Source organism: Gavialis gangeticus, unplaced genomic scaffold (genome assembly GCF_001723915.1).
Source record: "Gavialis gangeticus isolate Ggan-Ray unplaced genomic scaffold, GavGan_comp1, whole genome shotgun sequence".
NCBI lineage: Eukaryota > Metazoa > Chordata > Crocodylia > Gavialidae > Gavialis > Gavialis gangeticus.
This window is the reverse complement of record NW_017729026.1, coordinates 30981005-30991940: the sequence shown is the minus strand read 5'-3', so window position 1 is coordinate 30991940 and position 10936 is coordinate 30981005. Positions and strand designations below refer to the sequence as shown.

General features: G+C 40.9%; 1 protein-coding gene across 4 annotated transcripts in view; it reads left to right on the top strand.

Annotated features, from left to right (window-relative positions):
• Positions 1–10936, top strand: part of SOBP (sine oculis binding protein homolog) — a 203009-nt gene that overhangs the window by 647 nt on the left and 191426 nt on the right. The window lies entirely within an intron of this gene.

Below are 10936 nucleotides of genomic sequence, written 5' to 3'. Positions count from 1 at the left end.
GGGGGTAGGATGCACTGAATGTGTCTCAACTCCGCCTCCTGGGCTGAAAACAGCCGAATGCACAGCCTGCAAATCCTAGTCATTGACCGGCTTGGATTTCTTTATTTGAAACCAAACCACAACAACCCCAAAATTAATTAAAGTAACCCCCTCCTCTCCACCCCCAGCTACTCTTAATGGGGTTTTCAGCTTCTCGGGTGCCGAGGCTGAGCAGTGTCTACCCCCCAAGCCTCCCAGGTAGCTAAAGTTAAGCAAGAAGGGACAGCTTTTTAAAGCAGTGTCTTTCTTGTCTTTTCAGTAGCCAGCTGCAGGCGTGTAATTAAATTGTCAGAGTGAAATGTTATGGTCTGAGCTGCACATCATTCTGTACTTAGATACAGGGACTCCTCCCCCCCCCCCTTTTCTTTCTCGCCTCACTTAACAGTTAATCAAAGCAGCAGAGGTGTTGTTGAGAGCAGGCTGTCCGAGGGCTGGTTTTGCTAGAAGCCTATTTATTGTTCCGAGGGGTGTCCTGTCTCTGCTGGGAAACTGTGCCAATCCAGCTGTGCTCCAGAGGTAGCGCTGGAGGCTGCCCCTCCAGATGTTGGAATGGCAGCGATTGCACAGACAAACCCACTGCAGGACTTATTTTATCCGGGCTGGACTCATCCCATTTTGTGCGTCTGTTTTACATGTCTATTCTCTGACCTGTCTTTATTTTACATTTCTGCCCTGGAGTCACAGACAAGTCATATGTATTGCAGGACATCAGCTGAACTTCCTTTTGTTTAGTTTTTTTTTCTTTTAAACTTGCTGTACAAAGTAATTTTAAAACAAGATAGTTTGACTATAAGATGCAACTGCTGTTGTTTAAGCAGGTAATTCATATGAAAATGAAATGTAAGTGGAGTAGTGCTGTGAAAATGTCAGACGCCTGTATAATACGTATATTATGCAGAAGACAGATATATGCATATCTATTAACAAGACCATTTTGTTGTATAGCATTGATCTCTACCCATAAAATTCAATGGGAAAACACAATCCTCTCCCAACTGCATTACTAATTTGAGGTAGGCGTTCTCTCCCAGTTAAGGTAGGCTTTCTTTTTCATGTTGTCTGTGTGGCACACCAGAATTGGAATTGTGGACAAGGGTAGCATTACTGGGTTGGACAAAATAAGGGAGAACTGCCCTGCGTGTCAGTGGCATCTTTTCACAATCAAACCACTCTGGATTCCAATCCCGGGGATGTTATTGCTGGGTGGGAGACTACTTTTCTGATGGGGCTCTGGATAGGCACTGGGTAGTAACAGGAATTGCTCACCAGAATCACAGCTAGTTTGTTTTTTGGAGGCTTTGGGGGTGGGGGTAGAGAAGAAGGGGCAGGAATCCATCACGTTGGGCTGCGGCCCTCCAAAGCATCGCTGAATGCGATATATATGGATTGTAGCTTTTAAGTTTCATAGGTTCTAGAATTGCAAATTAGCTAATTTTAATCAAAACATGTGAAATGTTATCCTGGCTGGATATAAAGGCTGACTGTGCTGGATCCTCTGGGTTTGTTTTGTTTACTTTGGCTGCAGGCACACTCAGCGGTTTGGGAGATAGTTGTTCTCCTACAGTATAACAGATGTTTGTCTGAAATGGTGAGGAAGAAACAAAAACAACATTGTGTGAAGGAGAAAAATTACACAATTTTAAACTAATGCTTTGGTATTAAGCATTGGCATTCACCTTGGTGTAGGAAGTTTGTCCTTTTTTCTAATCATTGGTAACTGCTTAACATTACAAACCTCTGATTTCATCCTCACAAACAATTAACTCAGGAACTAGGGAATGGTAGAACTGGAATTGAGAGGAGAGCCTCATTTTTTTTTCTTTTTGTTTTGGGGTGAGGTGAGAGGGGACAGAAGCTTTCACAAAGCAGATCACACTTTGGAGTGCACATTGTGCTGTGAAGCTGGGGGATCCCATTTTTAATGGTACTGGGTGGCTCTTAGAATTGCCTGCTCTACTTAAGAAATTATGTTTATGCCACTTAAAACACTAAAATCCTGGGAGGGTCACTTGCTTTCCCTGACACGCACACACACATGTTTAATTGGTATTTTCTTAAACCTGAAGAGTACAGTAACATAAATTAGTCACACTGTATAAAATGTTTGCAACAAAATGTCATAGGGAACACAATGTGCCCTTGTATAGGTTCATATCTGTAATGCTGAAACAGCCTGACTGTTTCCCTTCATCTGAACTGCTTTCATCTGGACCAGTGTAAAATAAGCTCTGGTAAGTAATCACGGCAGAGCAGAAAGAAAGGAATGTATACAGCAATAGACAGCCTAAGCTGTAAAAACTGTAACCTGAGTACCAGCAGCAGATCAGATATCAAGGCTTTAAGGTAGGGGAAATGAAAGAGATGAAGGGGAGGGAAAGATGAGAGAGGGAATGGAAAAGTCAGTTGGAAAGTGAAGGAGTAGTAGGAGGGCCCCCTCAGGGAAATTTGGCTCAGGGATTAGGGAATTTTATCGTGGTGTACAGTGACCTACTCAGGTTTCAGCCCACGTTGGATCAAATTGCTTCCCTTTCCTAGCAGAAAGAAAAAGGACTGGTGTGTATGAGATTTTTTTCCTTGGGGTAATAAAAAGGCCATTGGTACGAGTGTCTATTTTAAGTACAGCCAATGCAAGGCACTATGAATGAGCAATAAAATTACCTCATCACAGAGACTTCCTTCAAGATTTTATGTTTGATACAGTCACATATTTACTCAAGAATGATCACCAAAACTGAGCTGCTTGGTTTTCATGTGTTACATCAGTTATGTCACTTACTGCTCAGCTTTAATATGACTGGAAATTCATGTTGCTTGCTGTTTCATTATGCCAGATATTAAGTTACATTTTTGTTATCACTAGCCTAATGTACACGAGGGTTGTAACAAATTTAAATTTGATACAACATTGTGTGCAAAAATTACATGACTCTGCATAGTTTCCCCATATTACATTTCAATGAAAAATATATTCACATAGAACTGTTTTGTTTCAGTGACCTTCATAAATCTCTCTCTCTCTCCCCCCTCCCTCTCTTTCTGTCATTCCCCTAATTTTTTACCTATTCTTCTTTCTTTTATGCTCCTTTTTCATCCCCTCATATGACATTTCTGAGCTATTTTCAGAAATGGGTGCTGTCCATATACCAACTAAGAATTACTCCTTCCCCCCAGAAAACCCAAATAGTTATTTTAAAATTAACTCAGTGTCATTTAGCAGTTCTTGGTACTTGGTGAATAATATGATATGTGCTGTATTCAGGGTATAATGTAATCAGGGCAGTCTGACACTTTTTAACACTAACTTAATGTTTACAGTCTAATCAATACAACAGTTTACAGAGACTAGCTATAGTCCTCCTCTGCCTCCACATGCACTCTTACTTTTATGTGCTTAGTTCCTGTCAGACAACACTACAACTCATGAGTGAGGAAAAGGGTGCTTTCAAATACATTTTAAAAATAATTAAACATAGGTTCATGGGATTGCACACATACATGGCATTGGAAACTCTCCTAAACAAGCAAGACTTAATTTATCTATGCTTTTGACTTTTTGAAAAGTTAGGGATTAATCTGTGTTATAATTTAATGGACTGCTTCCAAGAAGTTTACCATCTATAAATATTCTCAGTAAGTAATTTGTATCTAAAATTGGGCTTAATTTCTGATGCCTAGAGCTTAAGACAGCCCCATCTGTTATAGTTTAATAGTAAACTCATCAAAAGATTATTCAGCGTAGTGTTTTAATATTCCCCATTTGACATTTAAAAAGACCACTGTCAAAATGGGAAAGCAGTGAGATAGACACTGCAACTCTGACTACTCTCAGAAGGAGACAGATAACGGTAAACATTAAAAAGATTCCAAAGAAACCCCTTCCTTTTCCCCTGAAAGACAAAAAGATGTTTATTTATCAAAGGAAAAAAAGAGAGAGACCTTCTCATTTGTCCTATTTCAGGAAGATTTTGTTTTTGTTTTTTATGGAGCCTGCATGGAAGTAATTGTACAGGTTGGCTACAAAGTGAATTGCATTATTTGTTTGAATATACTTCACCTATTTTCTTAAATGGAGTAACAGTTAACTGTGTTAAGTACTTGTATACATGAGGTGGATGAACGCCACATCACAACATTAATACATGAGTGGGGAAACGGGGAAGTTTATAAAAGGATCAGAAACGTTTCTGGATGACAGCAAAGCTATTTAGTCATCAAATGCAAGATGGTGGAAACAAACTTGAGCAAAGAGGGCTATTAAAAACCAATCTAGGTTGTGTTGTGAATATATCCACATTTTTATTTCCTTTATAGACTTGTAAAAAGTTAATTCTTTTTCACTGTACATCCAGTAGGTCACTCATGTAAGGAAATGGAAGCTTCCTCCAAAATCTGATATAAACATTCAGCAGTAAAACCTAAAAGAAAATGAGTCTGACAGACCCATTTTTTTCTGTGTTTCCTGCCTCTGTTTGCCAGGCCTCACTCTATGTAGCCAAGCCTTGCCCCCTGTGAATAAGTTTCACAAAGAGGGAGAGGCAATAGATATAAAATGGAAAGAAAAGCACAGTTTTGTTTTAAAATATAGCAATAAGTAAAAATTTGGGAAAGCTTTGCTTTGTAATGCAAGATCATCTTATGTATATTATTACAATGAAATGAATCCTGAAAAGGGAATTAGTGTTAAAGGTGATAATTTTTTTGTGGTCTAAAACCAATGTCAGTCTCATAAAGAATGAGGGAAATTGTACTGTATAAAATACCACATCCACAAAATCTTCTTCCTTCTTTCTATGATTAGGAAGTAAGATGTAGTTCACAAAACAAACTAAAATAACAACAACACTACTACTACTACTAACAATAATAATAATCCAGTTTTTCTAAGAGGGAAATGGAAGAGTATTTATGTGCAGTACAAGAATAAGGAAATGATACAGTTAAAACATGCAAGTTGTACACCATAGCAAGATGGTGATGCACAGCTTGGGGCTTCTGAGGGCAAAAAAGAATCAACATACATTAGGAGCTGAAGGCCTTGGGGTATTATATAACTAAGGGCCTCTGGAATACTACAGCAATTTAAGACCAGTTCCTCTGGTAAAGATGAGATGACTCTATTGCAAACCTTAGTAAAATCTATAGCAGTTAAACAGCTGTGATAGCACACAGCTGCACACCTGCACCATCAGCTAAAATATTCCAGGAGACTTGGCCTTAACATTCCCATAGAATTTGACTGTTCCAGGGCACTTGGAAGTACAGTTCAAGAGGTTATCAATGTTAGAACAAAAGATCTGGGAAAATGGGTAGAGGGTACATGACAAAGGACTGAGTGTTGTCTAATAGAGCACAAAGGGATGTGGAGTTAGGGCTTCTGCATTCAAAGTTTTAGCTCTGTTAGTGCTTCACTGTGTGACCAGGGCATCATTTAGCCTGTCTCTGCCTCAGCTTACCCACTGTGAAATAAACATTCTGAACTTCTTGTTGTGGGGAAGTTTAAGGCCCTGATCCTATGATCAAATCTAGTAGCACAGTCTCCCATACAGAATTCCACTGCAGTTCAGTAGGTCTCTGTGGACCTAAGGATCCATGCTATTGCATGTAATTTCAGAAGAGAGACCTAATCAATTATTGATGAGTTTCACGCTTGGATGGTGAACCTGTATCAGGCCCTTTAAACCATGCCAGCCCTATGAGAGGGCAGTTCAGCTGTAGCCTACATGCCAGAGAGCAAGTTCCATCCTAGGCTGACATGGGTCAGAGTGGACATTATTAGTATATAAATGTACTGGATGAGAATGCCATGATTTTATTATATGGGCACAGAAGTCAGAGAATCACTGTTTCTGTTGTGTGGCTGAAGGAACAGTTGTACATATAGTCCCAAAGGTTGGTCTGGGGTTAGGAATGGATCACCTTGACCTCCTCCCCCATGTATTTCTTCAGGATAAAGTCTGTTTATGCTGACTTTACCCTGGTCAAGTGAACTTTGCCATCATGTTCAGAATACCCCTCTGAAAACTGCATATGAAAGTGTCAGAGGGATGCAAAGAATTATTTTGAAACAGAAAAGTCTCTACCTCATGCAACTCAATTATGTATCTAGGTCTATTTTGCTGTGGCTTTCCAGTGATGTATCAAAGGCTTGCATTTGCCATAACTCTGTTTCAAGCAGGAATGGGTATTCATTCTTCTTTTGGGCAGATGTATTTGGGCATCATGGGTCACCCGTCAGATCTCTATTTAGGGTATTCATCCAAAATAAAGCAAACTGATCTAGATAACTTCTTTAGGCAGAAATTTGACTGGATTCAACAGGACCTCACTCCCCCTGTCTTCTCTCTTTTTTTTCTTTCCACATTTCTTTTCCCCCTATCTCTGTTCCATGCCTCCTATATTTCTTTCCTCCTATCCCTAAACTACAGCCTCTCTCATTTCCTGATCTTCTTGCTCCTACTTTCTCCCAGATATGTAACTGGATGCTTGAACACCCTCAATAGCAGAAGTTCATGGGGTGGCACCACTGGCTGCACTGCTAGTAGTGGCAGCAGTGATCAGGCCAGCAGCACAGTTTCTACTGTTTTTGTGTCCCCACTAGGGTCAGTGCTTGAGGCTGGTGACCCAGTTACCCCCTGACACCTTATTATGCTATTGCTCTCTCCTGTCTCCCTTCTTCTTCCTTAGTCCTCCCTTTCCCCTCCTTTCTCCTCTCAGTACCAACAGGTTTTGAATACAGGCAGTCCTCAACTTACAATGTTTCGAGTTATGTTTTGTACTTACCTTGTTTATAAATTGACACGCTGTTTCAACTTTATGACATCAGTTTCAACTTTACAAGGCTTGATCTGATGCCACACCATGTCAGCAAACAAGTTTGCTGCATCACCCATCTCCCTGGAGAACATCTGTCCAAACTTCCTTGGACACTTTCTTTAAGAAAGCAGACAAGACTCCAGAAAAAACTGCACCCAAGACTCCTGAGAAGACTCCAGCCTTCAAAAAGCCCAGTAAAGTCACCTCAAAGAAGTCCTTCCAAATCAATATGATTGCTATTTACAATATAAATACATTAAAATAGCTATATGACTCATCTATAATTGATTGAGTACAAAATTCTTGGTTATTTCTGGTGAAAATAGGGTACCGGGCCTTGGTTCAGGAACCAATCCCCCATTATAACATTGTTTCCTATGGGAAAATTGGTTCTGAGTTGCAATGTTTTGACTTAAGACATGGTTTTCAGGAACCAATTGTGTTGTGAGTCCAAGGACTGCCTGTATATGCAAACTTCCCTGAGCTAGCTTTAAACTAAGTAGTTCAGGTACTTCTAACAGTGTAGCTACTATATAGCATGGAGCTTAGTGCCGGATAACTACTCAAATGTTTACCCAGCTTTTCAAGTAGGTTTTGCAGCTCAAGCTGATTTCCATGGTACCATGGCTTGTTTGCCACCATAGCTTGTGGGAGCTAACTAGCTAAAAACGTGAGTATGTCTAGTGATAAAAATGACCATCTTTGTTCCACTTCTTTCTCCAACTATTGTCTCAGCTCTCCCTCTCAGATACTTCTGAACTCATGTGACATTTCTTGTCCTTGGCCCTGATTGCCTCCAATCAGAGTTTTGCTGACTCCACTGAAATGGTTTTCATCAAAGTCTTTGACCAATTCCTGACCTATGCTTAGAACACGTCCATTGTTCTCCTAATTTGTTGACTGCCTTTTATATTGTTAATCACATGCTTCTCCTTGATACCTTTGTCCTTCATTGTCTTTTGTGGTTCCTTCCACTCCTTCAACCTACCAGGCTGTAGCTGCTCCTTCAGTTTTGTGTTTACAGAATCTTCCTCTCCCCAACTCTTGCGTTGGGGTTCCATAGACATGCATTTTTGCCTCTGTTATCTTGAAACTCTGTCCTCCGCATTATGGCTTTAAATATCTCTGAGAATCTTTATGCTATCAACTAACAGGTCTACATCTTCACTCTGGACTTGAGCTTGGGCTCACCAAAGCTTGTGTTAATACCCTTCCTTCTACCTGTCTTTTTCTGTCAAGCTGGAATCTCAGCTGTCTTCCTAATATCTCATCCACGTGTCTACTCGCATGTAGCCAAGATGGAAATCTTGATTTTCCTTTGAATATTTCCAATCTCTTCTTTCTCAAACACTGTGAAAAACACCAACAAACTTCCCCCTTCTACAAGGATTGTCACCTACTACATCCTTCACTCATTCCTTTTTTTAATATTGCACATCCAAGTTGTTCCTAGGTCTTGCCCCCATCCTTTAGTTTGATATCTCCAGAATCTGGCCTTTCCTATCTATCCACGCAGCTAAGACATTCTTATTCAGGCCCTTCTTTTGCACCTGGACTTGCCAGCAATCTGCTCATCACAAATCTGCTCTTACCCTCTTCTCCCAAATTATATCCATTCAAAATGCCGCCATGTAAACGAAGAGATAACTCATGGATGCAAATAGATGAGGGAGTACAAGGGAGCAATGAGACAACTGAATGGTCTCAGTGTACTAGCAGCCTAATCATTTTCAAGATTATGCATTCAAAAAAGTGTTTAAAGAAGCATTCTTTTTGAAGTCAATGACAGGGAGCTCATCCCATGTGCAAGTGGCAACATGGGAAAAGCATGAAAGGACTAGTAAACTTCACCTCTAAGCTCTTTGGGGTATGGACCATCTCTCTGCTATCAGTTTATGCAGTGAGGACCAGCTATAGGTGCTGAAACAGAACACTCTTAAATATAGTAATAATTACTATAATACATAAGAAAAATTACAGAGAATGTTTTTTCAAAAGGACCCTGTCGAGACAAACTAACGTATTTTAAGAAAATTCTTTAACTTTGTTCCCAGTAACATAGGACCTACAGACAGTAAGTAATACTGCTCCCATAGAAATTATTTACAAAAATCCTACTGACTTTTAGAAACAGGATATGACCCTTAGCCTTATCAAAAATAAAATAATTTAACAATCTCATCTAATTTACACTATTATGCTGTTCATTTATTGCACTTCACTTGGCTTGGACAATGCAAGTAGGCTTCTTCAGTTAATCTTCGTGACAATAAAAGCTTAGCTATTAACTTGACTGGAAATTAAAGGCTGCAACTAATCTTCATATATATTTACATACAGTTTAAAAATAAAGTACAAGTATATAGAGCCTCTACTTACACGTGCCTTGATACCTAATTAGAAATTTCTCAAGGGGTAAGAATATAAACAATGCAAACAAAATACAAAGCATCCACAGGAGACAAATCTGGAGCCATTGGAATTAATTGGGTCTCATTGGGTTTAAGTTAGGGCAGACAGGATAGAGTCCTTAGTGAGAGATCAGTCTCTCAGGCCTATGTTTATGTAGCTGAAATTTAGCAAACCAAAGGAAGGGTGCAGTTTTAAGGCTACATTACAGGAGCCCCAGGACCTGTTAATTTCAGAGGCTGCATTTGGGGCAAATCTGGTGTATGTAGTTTCACTTTCAATTTCCAGTAAGCTTCCATTTGTATTTACACAGTGCCTTTGTGTTTGGGGTATCAGAATTGTAAGGGAAGTGTATTTAAAATAACATGAAGGATTTTTTTTTTTAAGTATTGTGGAAATATTCCTATTCAATTCACAATTGGTAGTCAGTTTTGGTACTGAACTCATGACATTATTTTGCTATTTGTTACAAACTGGAATAGTGACATAGGTCAAATATAGTGGGCTGCTGCTATATGTATTTTTGAAGCTGTTCATAAAATGTAAAGTCCAAGTTTCCAGAAGAATACATTGCTGAGGTTCATGTGCCTCTGGAAAGGAATGAGGCAAAAGTGAAAGAGGGAAAAAATGTGCAGAGCAGTCTCTGTACAATGTGAGTACTATTCTTTTTTCTATGAAACAGTTGCTTAGCGAAATAGCCCAGGTAGTACTCTTGGAAAAGTACAAAGTTCTCGTCTTTTTTTGCTTACGAGTGCTTTAAAGCAGGGCTATCAAAGTTGCTTGGCCTGGACCAGGACTGTGGGATTTCTTGCAGGCTAGATCTGGAACTCGCCTCCTGTGATGGACCAGTGGTGCTGTGTTGGTTCAGGGAGCTGCAGGGATTAATACAACCATCGCTCACTGCATCACCATTGAAACATGCCCAAAATTTGGCAGCAAGCCCCACGCTAGAATTCCTAGCCTCTAGGAGCCTCACAGGCTGGATGACATGGCTTTAGGGGCCAGGTATTTGACACACTTGCTTTAAAGTAGCCAGTGTATGAAAAGAATAGCTATGTAATGTGCAGGGATCCTGGTTTTCTTTGTTTAAAAATGCAAGCTCTCAGATTTAAAAAAATTATAAATTTGCTGATTAAAAACCCTAGTATCCATGATTAAAATGGAGTCCATACTGGGGGGCAGATGCAGGCTGCCTGCTGAAGGCTTGGGCTTCCTGCCTTGCTACCCTCCCTTTGGGGCCTCCACAGCCCAGCAGGTGGGACCTGGCATGGCAGGACAGACTGGGGCCAGGCGGGGAAGCTCATTGCCACTGCTGGGAGCTCTGTGCCACTGTGGCAAAGTACTCCCTGCCCACCTGGCAGCGGCAAGGGGTACAGCTCCACACTGCCACCCTTGCTGCTGCTGGCTGAGCTGGGGATGCTTCACCAGGGCAGTGCGGGGCTTGCAGCAACAGTGAGCTGCCCTGCCATGCTAGGTACTGCCCACCAGGCTGTGGAGGCCCCAGGGGGATGGCAGCAGGGCAGGGAGCTCGAGCCTGCAGCAGGCAGCCTGTGCCTGTTCTACACACAGATTTGGTGGGCATGTGCTCCCCTCGGCTGCCCTGGATTGCACGCAGCAGTGGGAAGCCAGCCCCACCCCCCCACCCTCTGGATGAGCCACCTGTGGTCCCAGCCTG